The 25,196-nt window shown below is 37.0% G+C and overlaps 1 protein-coding gene and 1 pseudogene across 1 annotated transcript in view; one reads left to right on the top strand and one right to left on the bottom strand.

Annotated features, from left to right (window-relative positions):
• The window catches only part of Mnat1 (MNAT1 component of CDK activating kinase), a 209,046-nt gene that overhangs the window by 51,086 nt on the left and 132,764 nt on the right, over positions 1 to 25,196 (bottom strand). The gene's annotated exons all lie outside the window — the stretch shown is intronic.
• The window catches only part of LOC105943969, a 39,325-nt pseudogene that overhangs the window by 13,401 nt on the left and 728 nt on the right, over positions 1 to 25,196 (top strand).

The raw sequence follows: 25,196 nt of genomic DNA, 5'->3' as shown, positions 1-25,196 counted from the left end.
ATACATTGACCATGAAAATATTAAACCCAATGACTAAAATGTGAAATGAGAGAATTTTCAAATGTGAACACAGTACTATATATGAAACTGTATTGACTTGTGTAAATATGGGCCTTGTTTAGAGCAAGGTCTCACAGGAAATTGTCACAAATGAAAGCCATCCCTGTTTTCCACTCCCCCTCTTTAGGATTTATGTTTTTACATTTAAAACTAGTTATACAGAGAAACAAAACATGGAATCAGTACCTTTCAGTCAGGATAATGACTACTTTGGGGATTGTGGGGATGTTTAAATAAATTCTAGTAATTTTTAATAATACTATTAGAACAATGCTTCAGCCTATTTTGATTTTGTACTAACAGAACTATGTGGTTTCTATTTCTTGGATTGTTTGTTTAGGAAGAGGTGACACTTGCTTCTTAGCTCATGGCAACAACATTCCAACCTAGAAGGAAGGGAGACAGCATTTATAAAGTACTACAAAATAAGCACGGGTTTGATGGCTAATTGTTTCTTAGGACAGAAACTACTTACAGTTTATGATTTCATACACTGAAAAAAGTTAGTGCCAAACACATGGGTTGTTGGCTTATATTTTAAAGTTTTCAGTAATGAATACATATTACTGACAATAGGAAAAAGAAGTGATTCCAAGATGACTGAGGAAGGGAAGAAGAAAAAGCTTATTTGTTACAAATTTAAATTTGTATGGCTGTTTCTGAAAATGAGTGAATGACAAATTCCAATAGCTCATATAAAATCTAGTGTTTCCAAGGTTTACGTTTACATTACTTTAATGTTTCTTGTGTTTCATTTAGTGGGAAAAGACATAGTAGAAGTCCTTATAGAAATTAAAAGAATTTATTATGTCTTAGTTAATAAGGAGGCATAAAAAAACAGACATAGGTCAAAATCACAAGACATGATAAACATAAATTCAGAATATTTAAAAACAGGAGCCTATATGCTTTATAGTGAAAGGTTAAAAGTATCACCAAGTCCACCTATCTAATTTCCTACCAACTCAATTTCCCAATTATATTTTTTTAGTGTCTCTAAGTGGATATATAATTTCTAAATATGTTAATTTTTTTAAGTTATCTCTTAAAAGAATATCAATCTTTTATGGTACAACTCAAATAATCACCTGAATCCTATTTGTGATCTGAGTTTTCAACTAGGAAATTGAAAATTAATGTGTGGCTGGCAGCCTAATTTAAAGTTTCATCAATTTAACTAATAGACATACTTACAAGAGAGGCTCAAATTCTGTGTTTGCAATTTATGTCTGTTTGCTTTTCTGCCTCCTTATTAACTAAGGTAAAATTCATGCCTTTGGTTTCTCCAAAGAAAGGCAATACAACTACAGATTCTATAGATATTAAAATGAAAATAGCATAATATGAACAGATTTATGACAATATATTTAAATTTGGAATGGAGGAATTCCTAGAAAATGTCAAATATTAAAGGTTTATTCAAGAAAAAAAGGGGGGCTGGAGAGATTGCTTAGTCGTTAAGGTGCTTGCCTGTGAAGCCTAAGGACCCATATTCAACTCTCTAGGTCCCACATAAGTCAGACACAAGGTGAAGCAAGTGACATGTACTAGGCGGCATACATGTCTGGAGTTCGATTACAGTGGCTGGAGGCCCAGGCATGCCAAATCTCTCTCTCTTTCTCTTTCTCACATAAAAAAAAAGAAAAAGAGGTAGTGCTAAAACCTAACACTGGAGACAAGGTACTAACACCTGTTTCTTGTACTATGTTATATAATAGTGTGCTGGGATACCCAAAGAGAACAATAAGAAAGAAAATAAAACAAAGCATGCAAACTGGTAATGAAAGAGCCTAAAGGCTTTTATTTCAAAGGACATAATCTACTAGAAAAAAGTGAGTTGAATGAAGTTGCAGACTGAATACAAATGAAATTGCTTCCCTCTGGAAGTGAACAACCCTGGCTGATATTGTATAATACAATACCATCTATAAGAACATTAATAATACAGTGGACTTAAGGATAAATATGGTGAACACATAAAAGACCTGTAGACTTACAAGCTATAAAACCCTGAGAAAAAATAAAGAACAGTTGAATAAAATGGATAAATTCACCGGTTCATGCAATCAGAATCAGCAGATTCTGTTTTTAAGATGCCAACTCACCACAGATTTATATAAGTTCAATCTCAGTTAAGTCACATCAAATCCTAAGAGAGTGGCAACCCAATAGCAACAAGCACAAGTATCTGGAGAGTATTTCCTCATTCCTGATTCATTCTTCCAGAAAAGATGTCTTCCTACATATATAAGTGACTGATTTTAGGACTGGGCTAGCAAAAATATAAGATGAGAATACAGTATCCTATAGGGAAAGAAAATGAGAAGGTGATTTTAAAAATTCCACAGGTAAGATCACAGCTTACAACCTTTGAATCCAGTTGCAGGTTTTGGTGAGACAGTGATTTCTCTGGCAAAAAAGTCAGCAATATACAGGAATCCATTTTGTCACCCTACATGACTTGGAGAGAAGTGGCCGGTGCCATCTTGAAAGGAAACCTATTGTTAAAAATGAAGCTCTTCCAGTGGCCTGAGAACAAGGAATAGTCGCAAGGCAGGAAACCCAAATTTAACCTGTTTCAGCCCTCAGGTTGGAGATAGCCCTGAGAGGCAGAGATGAAGAGCAGTACTAAATGCCTCAATGGCCAGTAGACCCCATCACCAAGATAACTCTGGGTTTTATACCCCTGGGATCAATCTGCTTTTATAATCAATCTCTGAATATACCTTTCTATCCTGAGATTCTGCAACTCCAGGACCTGCTTGCTGACCATAACTGCACAGCCTCATCAGGAGGATTAAAACATAGCGGGCACTGAGAAAAAGTCAGGGCATCTACCTGAGCAGATCACAGAACTAAGGTTGTTTCCCCAATGTCCAATGTACATAGGAGACACCCCAAGACAGAACATGAGCTATCCCAGGGATCCAATCTGGGGCATTTTTGGCGAGCAGGATAACCTGTGCAGTCCACAGAAGGCAAAGCTCAGTATGGCCAGCAGAGGCCCCAGGTATGCACCAAAGGGAAGTGAAGGCAGCTCTGAGGAACCACACTCATCCAACACAGGTGCAACATGAGCGCACACCACAGAAAAGACAACGCCCAAGGTCAGTAGTCTCCAGACCCGGCAAGCTTGAATTCCCGAGGACCTAGGAAGCAAGCAGCCCTCCAACACCTCACCTCCCTTTGTGTTTGCTACTCCTACCTCACCTGGCTTTGTAGCCTACTACAGTTTTAACAGCATCTTTACTGTATGATTTAAAATTTATTATTATTTTTTATTTTTTCTTTATTTTTATTTATTTGAGAGCGACAGACAGAGACAGAAAAAGGTAGATAGATAGAAAATGGGCACACCAGGGCCTCCGGCCACTGCAAACAAACTCCAGATGCATGTGCCACCTTGTGCATCTGGCTTACATGGGTCTGGGGAATTGAGCTTCAAACCGGGATCCTTAGGCTTCACACCAAGTGCTTAACTGCTAAGCCATCTCTCTAGCCCGATTTTAGAATTTTTAATGTTTTTATGTTTTTTTAATATTTTATTTATTTACTTGACAGAGAAAGAGGGGTTGAGAGAAAGAGAACACTAGGGCCTCTAGCTACTGCAAATGAACTCCAGGCACATGCACCCCCTTGTGCATCTGGCTAACATAGGTCCTGGGGAATTGAACCTGGGTCCTTTGGCCTTGCAGGCAAATGCCTTCACCATTAAGCCATCCCTCAAGCCCTGTTTTTATGGATTTTTATTCCCCCTTCATGCATTCATCTTATTTTGTTACACAGTTTTCATTATGGAGCCATCCTTTCACTTTTCTGTTCTTTTTTACTTTTTTGTTACCTATGTTTCTCCTAATTCTGTACTATTATTTCCATGTTGACTTTATCTTAATGATTCTACTTTTTAAAGAAAAGCTTTCTTCTGTTTTAATTTTGTATATTTTTTTTACATGTAAGGGTGGCATGTGTGGTGTGGCATGCATATGGTATATGTACATGTGTGTGTGGCTGCATGTGCAAAGGCCAGAGGAGGATATCGAGTGTCCCCTTCTATCGCTCTTTTGCATGTAACTTTGAGATGCAGTTGTTCAGTGAACCTGAAGCTGCCATTTTTTGTCATACTGGCTGGCCAGCAAGCCCTGGGAATTCTCTGACCTTCACTCCCCACATGACTGGGATTACAGGTATTTATGTCCATGCTCAACTGCTTAGGAGGGTGCTGGGGAATCAAACTCAGGGCAAATCCGGCCCTCTCACGCCCTCATATTGGCATGGCAAGTGCTCTTAATGGCTGAGCCATCTCCACATCCTTCTTTTTTTAAGCAGTGCCAGGGATTACATCCAGGGCTTTGTGAAAGCTAAGCAAGCACTCTAGCCCTGACCTATATCCCAGTGTTTTTGTTTTTAATTCGTTTGCTACATTTATCTAATTTTGTCTTTGAACTTTCTTGTGATTATTAGGAAATATTTATTCCCTTTTTTTAATCTCATCTTGCTCTTATCTCTGCCTTCCATAACATTCATTATCACTCTACATCTTCTGGTCTCTTACTGACCCCTGTTTCTCCTTTGATTTTATCCTCTGCCTGCTTCTTTCCTTTATCTCATTTAGTTAACATTTCCATATTTATCCTAAGTAATTTTTATTATCTTAAATTTCTGTGTGTGGTATGTGCACAGCGGTACAGGAGTGTTTATACTGTGTGCGTATATGTGTATGCAGGTATGTGTGCACATACGTATGCATGTGTGTGGAGGTCTGAGGACAACCTATTCTTGAGATTTAACTGCAACCAACAGATACAAAATATAAATTCACAGGAGTCCATAGAATATGTTGAAAAATATGTCACATTTTATTCTAAAACAATATTTAAGAAATACAAAAATAGTTAAAATAAGTTATTTTATCTTAACAGATTATGGTAGAATAAAAGCAAAAATTGAGGGCTGGAGAGATGGCACAGCAGTTAAGGCTTTTGCCTGCAAAGCCTAACAACCAGGGTTCAATTGTCCAGTATCCATGTGAAAGCAGATGCACAAAGTGGTGCATGCATATGGAGTTTGTTTGCAGCAGCTAGAGGCCCTGATTCCCATGCCGCCCTTTCTCTCTGTCTCTCTTCTCTCTCTGTTTGCCCTGGTGTGCCAATTTGTTTCTGTCTGTCTTCTCTGTTTCTCTGTGCTTGCAAATAAATAAATAAAAATATTTTTTAAAACCTGGAAATTGACTGTAGGGGAAAAAAAAACCTCGTAAATACTTGGAGAAAGAATGATACATTCCTGAATGACCAGTGGGTCACTGAAGAAATCAGGGAGAAACTTAAAAACTGATGCCTAGAACCAAAGGAAAACAAAAGTGCACCTTCTCCAAATCTTTTGCATGTAGCTAAGGCAATCTGGTAGGAAAGTGAGTAGCTCTGAAATCTTACATTTAAAAGACTGAAAAAATATAATAACTAAAGATGTGCATCAAAGTCTTATAAAAGCAAGAATGAGTCAAATTAAAAAGCAAAAAATAATGAAGATTAAGGTATCACTGAACAAAATGGAGACTAAAAGAACATTATAATCAAAAAGTTGGTTTACTGAAAATTAAACAAGATTATCAAACCCCTAGCCAATCTAACCAAAACAGATAGGAGAAGGGATGCCACCATAGATTCCAGTGAAATTTAGCAAATCATTAGGAGATACCTTGAAAACTTATATTACAAAAAAACTGGAAAAATCAAGGAAGAGGAGGTAAATTTCTAGTTACATATTAACCTAATAAAATGAAATCTAAGCCGGGCATGGTGGCGCACACCTTTAATCCCAGCACTCGGGAGGCAGAGGTAAGAGGACTGCCCTGAGTTCGAGGCCACCCTGAGACTACATAGTGAAGTCCAGGTCAGTCTGGACCAGAGTGAGACCCTACCTCAAAAAAACAAAAAAACAAACAAACAAACAAAATGAAATCTAGAGGATGTCAATAGTAGAAAGAACAATATGGGAGGCATCACAATATCTGATCTCGGGTTATGCTGCAGCGCCATAGTGCAGTATATGGCACTGGTGCAAAAGCAGAGATCGAGTGGGGCTAGAGGGATGGCTTTATGGTTGGGGTGTTTGCCTCCAAAGCCAAAGGACCCAGGTTCAATTCCCCAGGACCCACACAGCCAGATGCACAAGGTGGCACATGTGTCTGGAGTTTGTTTGCAGTGGGTGGAGACCCTGGTACACCTATTCTCTCTGTCTGTCTGTCTGTCTGTCTGTCTCTCTCTCTCTCTCTCTTTCTCACTCACTCACTCACTCTAATAAATAAATAAATTAAATTTAAAAAATAATTTAAAAAACATATCAAGTGGATCAGAACAGGTGACCCAAAAATGACTACACACAGCTACAACCACTTAATTTTTTAAAAAGGTGTCAAAAAACATACATTGGGATAAAAGACTCCCTCTTCAACTAATGATACAAGGAAAACTGGGTTATATATGTACAAGAATGGAACAAGATTCATATTTCTCACCTTACACACACCAAAAAGAAAAATAACTGTAAAATAGATCAAAGACTTTGGTGTAATACCCAAAACTTTGAAATTGCTAGGGGGAGATGGGGGAGAACAAGTCAAAGTACAGGCCTTAGCCTAGGCAAGGACTCTCTGAAAATGACTCCAATAGCACTGGAAATAATCCCCAAAACTGACTAGTGGAACTGCAGAAAAAGTTTCTGTAGTACCTCAAAGAAAGTAATTAATAGAGTAAAGAGAGAGCCCGTGGGGAGAAACATCTTTGCCAACTATACATATGACAGAATCTAGAATCTAGAACTTCAAGAAGAAATTTTTAATCTTATCAGTAAATGGCCTAGTGAATTGAGTAGACAATTCTCAAAGGAAGAAATAAAAATTGTCAACAAATAAAACTAGTGTTCAGCAACCTTAACCAAGAAAATACAAATTAAAAGTATGTTTTGATTTCATCCCTCTCCAGTCAGAATGGCTATCAAGAACATAAATGACAAAAAGTGCTGGCAAGGATGGGAGAAAGTAGAACCCTCAAACACTGCTGATGGGAAGGTTAACTGGTGCAGACTCTATGGAAACTGGCATGAGTTTCCTCAAAAAACTAAAAATAGAACTTCTCTATGGCACAACTATATCATTCCTGGGTGCATACCCAAAGGAATAAATCCTACCGCAGAGATACCTGCACAGCCATATTCACTGCTGCACGATCCACACATGCCATGATGATACGGAAACAACCTAGATGCCCATTAATAAATAATTGGATGAAGAAAGTGTGGGACATATCACCAGGCTACCTGAGCCGGTGACCAAGGCTGATACCCAAAGGACATAATCCTAGTATATTTCTTGACATGCCTATACTAATAAGAAAGTATAACTTCAGTCTCATTATGAGGGGAAAGAAGCAGACAAATTCTAATCAAAAGCTATTCTATAAAATACCTGAATACTAATAATACCCTAAGTCTCTAGTCATCAAACATAACTCTGTCAAAGACAGAAAAATATCAAAGTCAAGACAAGCATAACACAAATGAGTTTTAAAAGTAACATGACTCTCTCTCTCCCTCTCTGTTGCTCTCAAATAAATAAATAAAAATAAACAAAAACGGGGCTGCATAGATGGCTTAGTGGTTATGTGCTTGCCTATGAAGCCTAAGGACCCCAGTTCGAGGCTCTATTCCCCAGGACCCACATAAGCCAGATGCACACAGTGGCACAGACATCTGGAGATCCTTTGCAGTAGCTGGAGGCCCTGATGCACCCATTCTCTCTCCCTCTCTCTTCCTCTCTCTGTCTGTTGCTCTCAAATAAATAAATAAAAATAAACAAAAAAGGTAATATGATACCTTGATGGGAACCTGGCTCAGAGAAAGGATTAATTAAAACTAAGGAAATCAAAATAAAGTAGGAATTGTAGTTAATAAAAAACATATTAGGAGGCCAGGTGTGGTGGCACACACCTTTAATCCCAGCACTCGGGAGACAGAGGTAGGAGAATTGCTGTGATTTCAAGGCCACCCTAAGACTACATAGTGAATTCCAGGTCAGCGTGAACTAGAGTGAGACCCTACTTTGGAAAAAAAAAATTAACACACACACACGGGGGGGGGGGGCGCTGGAGGGATAGGTCATTGGTTAGGACACTTGCATGCAAAACCTAACAACCTGGGTTTGATTTCCCACCTGCAGCCAGATGCACAAAGTAGCACATGTGTACAAAGTTCATTTGCAGGGGCTAGAGGCCCTGGCATGCCTATTCTGCCTGTCTCTCTTTCCTCTCTATCTCTCTCTGCTTGCAAATAAATAAATAAATTTTAAAAGATACCTGGTCTGATTAATGTATACATATCTAGGTTTATAATTAATTATAATATTAATGATGGCAGTTAGCTGGGAGAATGACATGGGCTATATGTACACTTTACATTAGCAATTGCTTTCTAAACCCAAAGCTGCTCTAATACAATAGATTTTTGGGAGTCAGGGTTACACTATGTAGCCTGGGATAGCCCTTAACTTAAGAGGCATTCACCCCTCCTGCCTCTTCCTCTCTAAGTCCTGGAACTAGAGGCATGAACTGCCACACCTTGTAAAAAGACTGTTCACAGCTATTTACATTAACCCTCAGTTCCCTTACAAAATTATTACCGTAACATTTCTGTAACATCCAGTAAGAGGCTATTAAAGACAGCTGGGGCTTGAAGTCTTGTTGAAGCTTTCAGAAAACACTTAAAATTCAGAATTTTGGGGCCAGGTAGATGGTTCAATGGTAAAAGGCACTTGCTTACAAAGTCTGCCTGCCTAGGTTTGATTCCCTAGTACCCACTTAACCCCAAATGTGCACAAAGGTACATCTGGAGTCTGTTTGCAATCGTAGGAGGACCTGACATGCTCATTCTCATTATCTCTCTCCCTCTCTCTCTTGTCTCAATAATATTTTTTAAAATTCAGATTTTTGTTCTCAGCCCATAATCATAAAGAAAAATAATAATGAAGGAATACATTTCACTATTACTAGGTAAGCCATAAGAGCCTAAGAGAGCCTTCTCAATTATAAATATGTGACTAACAGTAAAATGTAATCATTTATATGAATTTTCAGATATCAAAGAAAACCAGTTGGTGAATTACTAATATATTTTGGAGTATACAATTCATTGATTGTTAGCCAAATTAGAACACTGTGCAACCATTACAACTCAATTGCAGAACATTACCCTTCTCCCCAAAATAGATCCTACATGCTGACCTGCAATCAATAAAGTATTATTTTTCAATACAAACAAAAAGGAAACCTTACCACATCTAACTTGTCTATAGTCTGCATGGTCTGTGGTCTATATAGTCATTAAACAAGATAGATTTTTATTGAGTAACAATGCGGGACAAGTACAATAATCAACTATTTTGCTTAAAAAAAAACTTATGTCAGGTTCTTATTTATTTATTTATTTACCTATTTGAGAGAAGGAAAGAGGCAGAGAGAGAGAGAGAGCGCATGCGCACACAGGAATGCCAGGGCTTCCAGCCACTGCAAACAAACTCCAGACATATGCGCCACCTTGTGCATCTGGCTAACATGGGTCCTGAGGAAGCTAACCGAGGTCCTTTAGCTTTGCAGGCAAGTACCTTAACCACTAAGCCATCACTCCAGCCCAAATATCAGGTTCTTTTAATTTTTATGATGTTTATACACCAAGAGGTGTTTGTTACAGTTTTTAAATGTTATAAGCAAGTATGCAAATAAAGATTTCTGAGAGAAAAAAAATGTTAATATATAATTAGTTGATCCTTTTCTCCAAAGTTCATAAATTGAAAAATGGGAATGCCTAACAATTAAGGAACAACAGAAATGATGGTTGTCTCTTCACCCAAATTACAATTCGTTTATTATTTTCAAAAGCACTGTATTTTGATAATATAATCACAAAAGGATGAGAGATAATAAGCTTGAAATTATTATTAACATATTTGAAATCTTGATTCCATACTGCATTGACACAGAAATGCAAGAGAAAACAAAAGTAATGAGAAGTTCAAATTTATTACAGATGTATTATTAGACAATAACTGCAGGAAGATACATAAACGGTGATATTGTTTTTGACTTTACACAGTATCAGTAAAAAAATTAATCTAAAGTAAGACTTATATTCCAAAAGAAAGATATTAAAATAATTATACTCATTTGCTTTTTACAAACATAGCAGTATTTTAAAATGTATAATATACTGTCACATTATAATTTCTGCTTTGAAATTTGACTTGCAAATTTGTCAATTAGCTCATTAAAAGTAATTTTTCTACACACCATATACAGTGAGTGATATAGTCAAGATTTGTCTATTTATCTTGGATTCTGATTCAGATATCTTTAGTTGACTTTAATTTTAAAAGTCACTTGCATGAAGCAACAGACTACTAATAGATAGGAAGTATCTTCCTGACAAGGATGAGTTTGGCAGAACTTAATAAAATTTCTTTTTCATAGCAAATTCCAGAAACTACAATACACTGTTAATATAGGACTCATTTAGCAATTTTTTAATATTCCCCACATTTAAATTTTTAATACAAATAAAAGTTCCAAGTGTCAACGTTCTGTTTCTTTATCTTTACAATCACTGTTTATCAAAATATAGTGTGTGAACTCAAGAATACGTCTATCACAATAGAATTAGAAGCAGAAATTTTACCAGAAAGGACCCATGAGACTTTGAAAACTTACTCCTTAATGAGGTCAAAAGTAGCAGAGTTTATAGAATTGAGGGTGGGTAAGAGGAGTTTAGGGCCAACTGAAAAATGGAGTTCATGGAAATAATGTCTGTGTATAATATTAATATTATTAAATATTACATAAATAAATCATGCTGTGCTAATTGGGAATATATTCACTATTAAATTCAAAAAAACACAGCAATTGTTTAAAATGTAAACCAACAACAAAAAAAAAATTCAGGAAGAATTTGAAATTGAGGGCTAGAGAGATTGCTTAGTGGTTAAGGTGCTTGTCTGCAAAGCCTAAAGACCCAGGTTCATTTCCCCAGTACCCATGTAAGCCAGATGCACAAGGTGGCACATGTGTCTGGAATTCATTTGCAATGGATGGAGGCCCTGGCATGCCCATTTGCTTACTCTCTCAACATTCCTCTCTCTGCCTCGTCCCCTGTCTCTCTTTCAAACATTGTTTATACCAGCTAGCTTATAACGGTTAAAAATTAAACTGACTATCCATTCATTAGTCATATTATTTCTTATATTCTCTACAGACAGTACAACTGCTTATTGCCTGCAGAGTACATGGCAACTTCATTGTTCAGTTAAAATCCTCAGAGCAACTAGTTGTTCAGATGAAAATCTTAGGAGCATCTGTTCTGTCATATCCCCCCCATAACCAATTTATCAGAAATTCTTCTGTTTCTGCTCTCAAAATTAGATTATGAATATAATCTAAACGCTTTACCAATCACACTGCTACCATATGTGGACATGCCACTCTTATCTTACTCAGAGTTGGTACACTTTTCTTGCTTTCACCATTGCCCCACCCCCACTCCATACACCACAATTGACTCTGCTATAGACTTTTCTGGTGTGTGTCCCATTACAGCATACCTCTGGCAATTTCCTCCTATGACTTCCCAATCTCCTTCCAAGCAAAAGGCCAAACCTTAACCATGGTCTAAAACCCTCTATTGCATGAACCTATAACCAGCTTGCCCCTTACATAAAACCTACCATCTCTAATCTTCTTTTCCTTCCATTCCTTCTACTGACCTCTGCTCTAGACACACTGGACCCTTTCCTCATCATCATACATACATTGCTTCTGGGCCTTTGTGTTTACATTCCTTTTTACTCTACCCAGGACATAACATGATTCAACTCTTTGCCTAATTCATGTTTACAAAAATACCATCATATAAAAGACTTCATCAAAAGCTACCTATATAAATATACATACATATATATGTAACAAAACAAAAACCCTTACCCTACTTTTGTCATTCTCCAACCTTTTATTCTACTGTATCTGTCTTCAAAGTACTAATGCCAGTTTTAATGGTTACTTTTATGTGTCGATTTAGACAGCTTGTAAAATGTTATTTCTTGGTGGGTTTGGCAGAATATTTCCAGAAGAGATTAGCATGTAACTCAGTAGTGTTGAGTAAAGAACATTCACCCCCACCATTTTATAGGTATCATCCAATTCAGGTGAGGGCCTGAACAAAAAAAAAAAAAACTTGCAAAGGAGGGGCACATCTAGATCCAAAATATTTATCTTCTACCTTCAGGCATCAGAATTCTGGTTCGTTGGATCTTCAGATTCTGGGATTTAAAGTGCTCTAGACCATCTCCACCACCACCCAATCAGCTTCCTCTCGGGCCTTCAGCATTACATCACCTATGCCATTGTTCTTGGCTCTTTAGAGTCACAAAGGAATTAAATATAACTCCAGCTCTTCTTGTTCTCTAGGTTACAGACAGTAGCCTATGGGGTTCCATAATTACATGGGCCACTTCTCAAGATAAAGGTTCACTTATACACCTATGCAGCTTATCAGTTCTTTTCTATTAGAAAACTCTCACTAAATCACCAATTAACATACTCAATAATGAATCTTCTGTATTATTGGTTTTATATCAGAATGTTAATAAACATTTTGTTTACTAACATTTCTTAAAACCCAGAAGAGTAACTGGCATATAGTACACACAACATAAACACTTTGATCAGAAATGAACAATAAAACAAAGAACTGCCAAAGAATCCATTGTTTCACATTAAATTGAATGAAAGTCCATAAGGTTTCATTTTCTAATGAAAGATATTCCAATGAATAGAGTCTGCAGAGTCTAAACAAATTTTATAGTGATTTGGAAGGAATAAATAGCTAAATTCCAGTAATAAACTAAACTTGCTTTTTTGGGAGTGTATAAAAAAATCTGAACTAAAATTATGTTTCACTGTAATAATTTATTATATTTAGTGCTACTATTCTGAGATTAATTTTAGACTACATTTCATTATATATTATAATTAGCATTATGATTTAATACTCTTAAAGTCCTAGCTACAAAAATGATTCTGGAATAGAGTGCATAATTACATTTCCTCAGTGACCTTGCAATCTCATGAGCGTTTACTCTAGACTAAACAGCTTCATTCAGCTGCCCTGTGTCTGACTGTTGATGAAAGAAGCTTGTTTGACAACTGCTTCAAGTAGAAACATATTTTTCCGTGATTGCATTAAAAAAAAAAGACTTAACACTTACCAGACTAGAGCCAGACTAGAACTTAAAGCACAAAGATTCATGTTGATATGTGAGTTGGTTTCTAATTCAAATACCAACAAAAAGCAGATATTAAAGACATTTTGCTATCACGGTCATAAAAAGAAAGAAAACTAAATAATATTTTCATAATTATAATGAAATTTAATACATATTATGTGTTACACACAGTACAAGTCTCTGTGACTTCTTAAAATTTTTTATAGTCTTTGATTTTCTGATGATCCTGAGACTCTGTAAAATTAATATATAAACTTAAACAGGCAGCACAAAAATTAAAGTAAAATGAATAATATACTTAATTATTAGGCCAGTCATATGTTATTATCAACAGGTAAAAGTTTGACTAGGTAACACCTTCACCAAAAAATAGTGTACATCACATATTCCTATGGAAAGTTTAGAAAACAAGCAAGTCTCCTACCTTAAAATTCTAACCTATTTCTAGAAGAAGAAAAAAAAGCACACTCACAGTAATAGTAAATGATACAAATACTCTATATCACAATTGTGGTAGTGGTCACCAACTGTATAAATTTGTCAAAACTCATAGACAAAGATAGATACTTACTTAGCACAGGTATTTTGCTATATATAAAATTATATCTTAATGCAGTTGATTACATAAGTTCTAACTGGTAATGTTTTGAGTTGAAAGTCTTAGAGAATGCCTTCAATTGTTCATCAATAGAAATAAGAACTAATCTATTTAGAAGAAATTTTATGAATTATAATAACCTGGGCATGGTGGCTCATGTCTTTAATCCCAGTACTTGGGAGGCTGAGGTAGGAGGATTGCTGTAAGTATGAGGCCAGCCTGGCCTAAACTATTTATTCTAAATTGGTCTATGCTAGAGTGAGACCTTGCTTCAGAAAAAAAAAACAAATCAAACAAAAAATTTTAATAATATAGTGTATTATTAGACAACAGATATGTAAAATGTAAAACGGCAAATGTAAAAATGTACTTAATAAAAATTAAATATAAATAATAAAATATTTAATATCTATCTAATGTGATGTTTAAATTTTTTTCTATAGAAAAACTTTATAAACATCATTATACCTAATGATGAAATAACTGAAGCATTCAGAGAAAAATCAGAAACAAAAACTGCAGTGATCAAAATCATATACAAGGTCTAAATATAAGTATGAAAACAGAATCAGAAATATAATATTTAAAAGAACAACTTATTTTTTACTAACTCTTAAATAAAACCTCAGATATTTACCCAATTTAACTCATTAAACTCAGTCTAGTACTACTACTAGATAAAAAAAATTAAAAAATATTAAATGTCTTTCATCTTTCATTTATAGTAACAAGGAATAGATAAAAATAATGAAAGTAAATATTCAGAGCACCAAAAGTATACTGAAATTTCTAATATGTGTATCTATATATATCCCAACTAATTTTAAATGCCTATTCTTTTCTAATTGGTTTATATATTTAAAGCAATTCCAAATAAAATGGCAAAAGGAGCTGTGTTTGGTTATTATCTCTGGGCCATTAGAAGTGGCTATGTTATAGTTAAGCTATTACAGTACTTGGTACATTTTTTTTCCATTACATATTTTATAATACTGCCATATGAACAGCCTAAATGTACTGAGCTAATATTTTTGTACAAAAACTATAAACAGCATGATATCTACATGATGAAATATTTGAATATCCTTCAGTCATTACAGAAATACAAATAAAAACTTCATTGAGATTTCATCTCACCCCAGACACGATGGCTATCTTCAAGGAAAAAAACAACAACAAAGGATGGTGAAAGTATAGGGAAAGTGGGACCCTTATGTGGTAGGAATGTAAATTAATACAGCCAATATATAAATAAATATGGAGGTACCTCCAAACTCTAAAAGTAGAACTACCATGTAATACATTTCTATATGTACCTGAGGGAATCTAAGTCAGGATGCAGTAAGAGATAACCTGCACACCTAAGCTTTGTGGCACTCTTCACAAAAGCCAAGACATGGCAACAAGGTAGGTAGGTACCCATTAAGAGAAGACTGGATAAAGAAAATGAAGTATGTATTCAAAATTGGGCTTAATTTACCAAGAAAGTAAACAATCTATGGTATCATTTATGGAAAAATAAATAAAGGAAGTATGTTAAGCAAAAAAACATTAGATTGAGAAAGACAAAGATAGCATGTTGTCTCTCATATGTAGAACCTAGATTGTTTTTTAAAAGATATGAATGCAGAAAAGGTCCTATGTTGTAAGACAAAGATTACCAGAGTGAGAGAGGAGTAAGGATAAGAGAGGATAATTGAGGATGGAATGGATATAATCAAAGAACTCGATATAAATACATGAAATAACATAACAAAACCAATTATTTATAGAATGAATATAAGCTAACAAAAAAATAATTATGAAAAGCACATTCAGGCTGGAGGGATGGTTTAGTGGTAAAGGCACATGCCTGTGAAGGCTAAGCACTCAGGTTCGATTTTCCAGGTCCCACGTAAGCCAGATACACATGGTAGCATATGCATCTGGAATTCATTTGCAATGGCTAGTGGATCCGATGTGCTCATTTTCACACACACTCTCTCTCTCTCTAATAAATAAAGAAAGAAATCTTTAAAAAAGATATTTTAAAAAGCACATCTCTTGAAAAGAAAATAATGGGTAAAAGTCATTCTGGTGGAATATTAAAATGTTTAAAACCATTTTTGTTATTAAGTAGGAACTTTGTATGGACACATCATGTGTTAGTACTGTGATTTTCCCCCTCCCTGCCCCCATTCTGAGGAGGGGCCTCCTCAACAGAACTGCTGGTATTTGCCCTGGGGTTGAGGGTTATGAGATGTGAGAATAGCAGTCAGTCACAGTTAAGGGGGAGGCAATGCTTCTGAACATTCCCTTCTACCCTGTGGCTCTTACCATCTTTCTGCTCCCTCTTCCAAAAATTTCCCTGAGCCATGGTGGGTGTGTTAAATCAATTTTTTAAATGTTATTTATATCTCTCATCTGTCAACTAATGCTTTGGTAATTTTAGTTATAGGTACAGAAACATTATCTGATTCTGATGTAATATGTACTAGAAAGTTTTAAAAAATAATTTTGAAAACATAGTAACTACCTATTCAGAACTTTTACAAGATGTCTTTTGCTATTTCTACAACAGTTCATACAAACCATAGCTATTTATAATAGTAATATTTAATAACCCTAAATTTATGAATAAAATATAGTCTTAAATGCTTATAACTTTGTATCACATAAAGAAATAGCTCTTTGTGGGTGAAAGGTAACAGAACATTAACTATAAATTCAGCTGAATTTTAAAAGATAGTCTCATGCCACCAATTACTGAGACTTTCCTAACTACTAAAGCCATGTGTAAGGAATTTCTATCAGTAGTAAGCTTGTCCAATGCTTGTTCTTATTGAAACAGAATTAAAAACATGTTTACAAATTACTCTGTGCAAGCCAGGAAAAAAACCATCAATAAAATATGAACTACAATTATATATTCCTAATATCCTATTAATGAGAAATTCTTATAATCTCTTCATGTACTTTTCAAGTTTTAAATAACTTTTTTTTTTTTTTTGTCTGTGTGTTACTAGAGATTGAACCCAGTGTCTCTCACATAGTAGGCAAGTTCTCTACCTGGAAGCAACATCCCCAGCCCTCAAGTTTAATTAATTTAAAAGGTGTTAGTTACAGCCACCTAAGGAAAAAAAAAAATCTCATGGCAGTATATTCTCTCACCATCCCTCCGTTCCTTGTCTCTCTTCCTTCCCTCTTTCCCTCCCTCCCTCATCATTCTTTTCTTCTCTCTCTCCCTCCCTCCCTTCCTCCCCCCCATCCCTCCCTCCCTCTCTCTCTCTCTCTCTCTCTCTCTCTCTCTCTCTCTCTCTCTCTCTCTCTCTCTCTCTTTCTTTTGCAGTGCTGAATGTTAAACCCAGGGCCTTATGCAACACTGGCAAGCATGCACTCTAGTACTGAACAACAACTCTGGCCCCAAGGCAGTATGTTTTTGATTTTTATCTTTTGCAAAGTTTTATTAAAGAGGAAAAGTGGCTCAGCAGTTAAAGGCTCTCTCGCTTGCAAATCCTGCATGGGCCCAGTTTTCAATTCCCCAGTGGCCACACCAAGCCAGATGCACAAGGTGGCACATGCATCTAGAGTTCATTTACAGTGTCAAGTGGCCCTGACATTCCGATTCATTCATTCTCTCTCTTTCTCATAAATAGCTGACAGACAGACAGACCGATCGATCGATCAATCGATCGGTATAGACAGACAGACAGGACAGAGAGAGAGATGAACAAAAATACAGTTCGTTGGAGAAACAATGCTTCCCAAGATTTCATATCATGAACTGGCAAATATATATACTACACCTAAAATTATTTTAAGGGTTGCAGAAATGGCTTAGCAGTTAAGGCACTTGCCTGCAAAGCCAAAAGACCTAGGTTCAATTTCCAAGGACCTTTGCAAGCCAGATGTACAAGGTAGCGCATGCAACTAGAGTTCATTTGCAGTGGTTGAAGGCCCTGGAGTACCCATTCTCTTTCTATCTGCCTGGTTCTCTTTCTTTATCTCTCTCTCTCTTTCTCTTTCTCTCAATCTCTCTAAAATAAATAAATAATATACATATAAGCAAATGTTTTAAATTCCTGGGTCTACATTTTAACATCAAACAAAGCACAGGTATAAAAGAAACTATAGGGGCTGGAGAGATGTCATAGCAGTTAAGGCACTGGTCTGCAAAGCCTGACCTCAGGTTTGATTCCCCGGAGCCCAGGTAAGTCAGATGCACAAGGTGGCAATGTGTCTGGAATTCGTTTGCAGTGGCCAGAGGCCCTGGCATGCCCATTCTCCCTCCCTTACTCATCCTCTCCCCTTCCAAAAAACAAATTAATTAGAGCTGGGTATGGTGGCACACACCTTTAATCCCAGCACTTGGCAGGCACTGGTAGGATGATCACTATGAGTTTGAGGCCACCCTGAGACTATACAGTGAAACCCAAGTCAGCTTGAGCTAGAATGAGACCTTACCTTGAAAACCAATAAATAAATAAATAAATAAATAAAATTATAAAAGAAGAAATTGTACTACTCTTAATTCCATGTCATACAGATACAAGAAAAGAAAACAAGGTAGTTATTTCTTTCTGTAGGAAAATTTACTACAAAATGGAAAGTTTGTTATAATTAAAAGAAAAGAGAAAAGGAAAGAAAGCAAAGGACTGAAAACGGGAGAGGCCATTGTTAAAGGTGTAACTGGTACTTAGGAGACATAAACTTGGAGCAAATCTGGAAATGCCTAAGCAGGAAAATGAGGAACTATTACAGTTTTACTTAACAGAACTTTTTTTTTAATGTTGAGACAGGGTCTTGCTAGATAGCACAGGATGATCTTGAGCTCTCTAGATAGCCCAGACTGGCTTTGAACATACATCCATCTTCATGGGTTATAAGCATATGTCACCATAGAGGGAGAACATCATTCAAATACTGTCTCCAAATAACTAAAATTGACTATAGAGAACTTAATCCCTCCATCTGGTGCATGTCTTAGTTGGGAGGATTGCCTGAGCTCATAAGTTCAACACTAGACTGGACAACGTATTAAAAATGTATCTTTAAAAAAACCCACAACACAACACAGAAGAAACTGCCATCCCTTTGTTAAAGGAGAATACAGAATAAATTCTATTATTATAAACAAATTGGGTCAAAAATACATTTTTCTTTAGCAAATCTAATTTTGCTACTGATTATCTGGACTCTCATCTCCATTTCAATCACAGGCAGCTAACATAAACATTACAGCCATAATCAGCTGCTTGATACACATTCCTACTTATGTGTGATCAAATATTTTGCTACAAAATATGTACCATCTTTGTTGGCAGAGACAAAAGTCTTCTTCCAGAATTCTTGAACTAACTAAATTCTAAACATTCAATAGCTGATGAAAGCATCAGCAGTAAAATAATAATAATAATAATAATAATAATAATAATAATAATAATAATAAAAAAAAAATTGATCCACCCTCACCTGTTTTGGTCAAATCAGACTATAGAATAAAATTTGGAGAAAGTACACACCCTACACTTGTATCTTACTGAAGAGAACATGCCACATTCAGTCCTTTAAGTCTAAGCTACCCTGGCAGAGGCAGGACAAAGCTAGCAATCAAACATGCTGCCCAAGTTTAATCAAATTAATAATTCAAGAAAAAAGCAACTCAATTAAATCTATTCTATACAGAATTCTAGTAAGATTACTTAGTCATGCATACAAATGCATAACACTCTTAACACCACAATATCAGCTTTACAAAGAAGATAAACAAGTCAGAACCATATCCAAACATAAGACCACTCTCCAATATCAAGCTACCATCAATCATGGGCTACAAGAGGGCCTACACCTATTAACTCTCTATAAAAAAAAGTAAGGGCTATCTCATTTGTTCTGGTGCTAATTTACTCTCCGTTGGAGAATCTGCTTCTCTTTTTCAGATAGATGCAGATCCTAAGGAGAGAGCCACCTCATCATACCTGAAAAGGGCCCCGGATGAAACTAAGGAAAATTGGCGAAACAAGCAAAGGTGCTGTTTTCCCGATGAACCAGATACCAGCACATGGGGGAAGGAGACCAAATCAGAGAGCCAGAGCCCCAGAGGCCCCCAACACCTCATCACTGAAGCAGACGAAAAATGAACCCAACATGATTCAGGGAAATTTTGCAGAAGAGGGGGCGGAAAGAATGTCAGAGCCACATGTTGGGTCATGATATACAGAGACATTTATCGTACCAATAACTGTGGGCTAACTCCACAATGCACGACCCATATACCTCAACAAGGAGGGGCCAATGGGGAAGGTGTATCATGGATGAGCCTAATAATGGTACCAAACTGCCTGTACTTGCAGAATAGAAAACTAATAAAAATAAAATAAAAGAGGATATTTTATGGAACAGATCCAGTAAAATCATCAATAACTAAATACTAAATGTTTTGTTTTTTTTTTAAAAAAAAAAGACCATTTAAAAAGTAGCCAGGCCTCCACTGCTGGGGAAGGGCAGAGGTTGAGCACCTCGGGTTCAATAGTAGAAAATGTACTACCCTCACTCTCACCGCTTCATTGAAAAAGCCAAAAGCCATCAAGCACTGAAGAAAGGCAGGAAGCTGACTCTCAGCTAGGCTCCCACATTAATGCAAAGCAGAGATCTCTAAGAAGCACAGGAAAAGTCTTTGCCCCATATCCCTCTCACTGCCCAGCAAGATTAGAGTTTAATTGTGGAGTGACATGTGAGACAAGAAAGAAATCCATCCATACCATCAAGTAAGACAGATACAGGCTGCTGCCTTTAGGATAGGAGCACTAAGAAAGAACCACACTGAGGCTCAGGCACATGGGACATTTCTAAGTCTAAGATTAGAATAGGAAAAAGAAAATAACCAACCAGTCTATTCCAGGAGAGTAACAGAGAGAACCGTGTGGGCCAAGGCATGCAGAGCCTCTTGAGAACCAAGGATGGAACAATTCAGCTTACAAACTGTCCCTAGCACTAGGTCTGAAGTGGCAAAAGGCCATGCGTGAAGGAATCTGAAGACTGTACAGTACAAAGACTGTAATCAGTGACCAGAAATCCCAAAATGAAATCAGAATACAAAATGCTATACTATTCTGATAAGATTCCACATAATCAGTAGCCAAATCAGATTTGCTGAAGAAACATATGTTTTAACCCAATTTATCTATTACAATAAAATATATAAAATTATGATTCTAGAATTCTCTTAATGAACCTATCAGTAGAATAGACAAAACAGAATAAGTGCATGTGAAGATATGAGAAATTATTCAACTTTAAAACAGAAACTTTTTCCAAAGATTAATTAATGGAATTAGCCCTTCAAAGACCAAGACTAGAAAAAGGGATATTTCAAATGGTTTTGGTTTTGTTCCTTAAAAAAAAAAAGCTCTAACTTTATGCTGTCTGCAAGAGGCTAAGTTCCTCAAAACACAAGGTTAAGAAAGGTTAAGAGAGAAAAGGCTATTCCACATAAATAGTAACTAAAAGAAAACAAGAGTAACAGTAGCTATACTTACTATCAGATAAAATGGGCTTTTCATGAGAAAGACAGAACAAGAAAGTGAGCGAGTGAGCAAGAGAGAGAAGGGAGAGGACTGACATTCTAGGGCCTCTAGCCACTGCAACTGAACTCCAGACATGTGTGCCACCTTATGCATATGCATAACCTTGTGCATCTGGCTTACGTGGGTTCTGGGGAGTTGAACCTGGGTTCTTAGACTTCACAGGCAAGTGCCTTAACCACTAAGTCATCTCTCAATCACCAGATAAAATAAGACTTTTAACCAAAAAGTGCATTTATTTACTCATTTGGTTTCCCTGTGTACTTGCTCTCACTAGTATATTTAGTACTCTACTGAACAGGACTGAGGAGACTGTGCATTCTTATTATGTATCAGACCTTAGCAGAAACCTCTGTGCATCATTATCAATTATGATTCTAACTTTTTAACAGTTTTACAAATTACCTTTACTTGTTGGAGGAATTTCACTGTGAACTTATTTTGTTGAGAATCTTTATCATGAAAGGCTTTTAAATTTGTCAAAGGGACTTACTGATATAACCATGTGGATTTTCACTTTTTATTCTTCCAATGATGTATTACACTGATTTGTAGATATTAAATCTACCTTGTATTACAGAAGAATTCAACTTATTCATTATATATAATCTTTCTGGTATTAATAAGTAGGTGTATCCTAATTAGGAAGTAAAATCAGGCCTACTGCAGATGACATGATCCATTATGTAGAAAATTCTATATTAAACACAGAAACATGGTACTGTCTGGATACAGTCTGAGTGTGTATCCCCAAGGAGTCATGAGTTATAGTTTAATTCAAACTGTATACTATGAGGAATTCTAGTGTTTAGTGCTGGCATATTGGGAGTTGATAAGAATTAGATAAGGGTTTCAGGACAGAGGCCTCAGAGAATATTAAAAACTTTGTAACATGAGGGAGCAAAACTAGATGAGATATGTGCACACTCCCTGTCTCTTACTATTGTTCTAAATCATCTTTGGATTTGGCCAACCAGAGAGCCATCATCAGATACAACCCTTCAACCTTGAAACTCCTTGAAATATGAGGTGAATAACTCCCTCTATAAAGTTACTCAATCTGGGCTACTCAACTACAGAAAAAGAAAACATCTATAACATACCATACCATATCCTACTATACCATACCATACCATACCATACCATTTCTCAGTAGAATGAAACTCAGCAAAATAAAAAACACCAAATGAGTCAGGTGTGGTGGCATACACCTTTAATTCCAGCAGTTATAGGAGGCAGAGGTAGGAGGATCACTACGAGTTTGAGGCCAGCCTGGGATAAAGTGAGCCTCTATCTTGAACCCCCCCCCCAAAAAAAAAAAGATTCCATTAAAATGGGCTGGAGAGAGATGCTTCACGGTGGAAGTGAACTTCCTACACCAGCATGAAGACCTGAGAGAGGCCTGAACCTCCAGAATTTTGATTTCAAAATCCCATGTAAACAGCTGGGCATGACCATGCAGGCCTGCAGCCTCAGTTTTACAGAGTGTAGAGACGTGAGAATCCTTGGAGCCCCTCAAGCTCCAGAATAGAGACTCTAGCACAATACAAGAACCAGAAGAGTAAGGGAGCAGAACACCCAATATTCCACTCAGGCCATAGGCAAATACATAGAGAACACCCAATATTCCACTCAGGCCATAGGCAAATACATAGAGTAGTATACACACACACACACACACACACACACACACACACACACAGGCATGCACGCGCACAAGAAAAAAAAATCAAATGAATAAAAAATAAAAATAGGGTTATCCAACTGATAGAGGCCTTATCTCTAGAATTTACAAAGAACTCAAAAGTCTAAACAATAAGAAGACAAATACCCTACTCACAAAATGGGGCACAGAGTTAAACAGGCAGTTCACAGAGGAAGAGATACAAATGGCAAACACACACCTAAGAAAATGTTCATCATCCCTAATCATCAGAGAAATGCAAATTAAAACAACTATGAGATTCCACCTTACCCCAATAAGGATGGCCAACATCAAAAGGTCAAATGAAAATAAATGCTGGTGAGGATGTGGAGAAGCAGGGACACTCATTCACTGTTGGTGGGAATGCAGGATGGTACAACCACTTTGGAAAACAATATGGAGACTCCTGAAAAAGCTGACTATAGAAATACCAACAGACCCAGTTATACCATTACTGGGCATGTACCCTAAAACCTTCAAACCAAAAGCCAGAGAGATTTGCTCAACCATGTTTGTAGCAGCTCAATTCGTAATAGCTAAAAGCTGGAATCAACCCAGATGTCCATCATTAGAAGAATGGATAACAAAGATGTGGTATATCTACACAATGGAATTCTATACAGCAGTAAGAAAAAACGACATAAAGAAATTTGAGGAAAAATGGTTGAACCTGGAACAGATCATTCTCAGCGAACTTACCCAATCACAGAAAAAAAATCGACACATAGTCTCACTCATCTGCAACACCTAACCTGAATCTGCCCAAGATGCCTTACATACCCAGCAAGCACCTCATGGACTAGACAATAAGATGGATGGGAGGGCGGGGAGGGAATCAAAGGGTGGAAAACAGTAATCTGGACCCAAACGGCAATGGTACCATAAAATTCTACTTCCTAAAAGACAGACCAAATGGCTGAACCTTCACCAGACTCTTACAGGAAACACCTGAACCACAAGACACTGGAGAGGGTAGGATCAAGACTGACCTAAATCTCCTACATCTTCCCTCCCTCCCTCTCCCCCTCTCCCCTCTATCTCTCTCCTCTCTAACTCTTGTATATTAGTTATCTTTTTCCTCAATTTCTTAGTGGACACTGACCTGTAACCCCCACTTCCAGCTTGGGCCTACCATCCACAATGAGCTTTTGATCAGAGAAACCTACAAGGTTTCCCAAAACAATGACAGACTTCTGTCAGAGTACTTGATGACCCACCAAAGGCCAGTGATAAGACCCTATTGCTGAAGACTCCATACACAGCTGACTCATAAAATGGAATGACATGGCTGGAAGCCAGGAGAGAGTCAGTCCCCAGATAGTCAGCGTGTCTAGTGCCAGAAGGCGCTACATAGGCGACTGGGGGAAATGACCAAGATCTGTCCAAGCAACACATTGTTTAACCTAATTAGCAACAAATAACCGGATGTGATGCCCACACAAGTGCAATAGTGGTACACAGCCATGGTGAGGAATCAACTGCTCTTGATTTGGCTAACTGATCCACTCAGTGGTACTAGACCCTTAGCTGGAGCTGGGAAACAAGTCAGAACCACACCCAAACACAAGCCCACTCTACAATATCAAGCTACCATCAATCACGGGGTATAAGAGGGCCTACACCTATCAAACTGTCTATCAAAAAAGTAAGTGTTATCTCAATTTTCCAGGTGCTAACTTACTCTCCGTTGGAGAATCTGCTTCTCTTTTCCAGATAGATGCAGATCCTAAGAAGAGAGCTGCCCCAACATACCTCAAAAGGGGCCCAACTGAAACTAAGGACAACTGGCGAAATAAGCAAGGGTGATGTTTTCCTGTGAACCGGATACCAGCACAAAGGGGAAGGAGATCAACGCAGAGAAAAATCAACTCCTACCAAATCAGAGAGCCAAAGCCTCAGAGGCCCCCAACACCTCAGCACTGAAGCAGACCAAAAATGAACCCAACATGGCTC

Source organism: Jaculus jaculus, chromosome 7 (assembly GCF_020740685.1).
Source record: "Jaculus jaculus isolate mJacJac1 chromosome 7, mJacJac1.mat.Y.cur, whole genome shotgun sequence".
In the NCBI taxonomy this organism is placed as follows: domain Eukaryota; kingdom Metazoa; phylum Chordata; class Mammalia; order Rodentia; family Dipodidae; genus Jaculus; species Jaculus jaculus.
The sequence above is the reverse complement of the archived record's forward strand: the minus strand, read 5'-3'. Positions and strand labels throughout refer to the sequence as shown.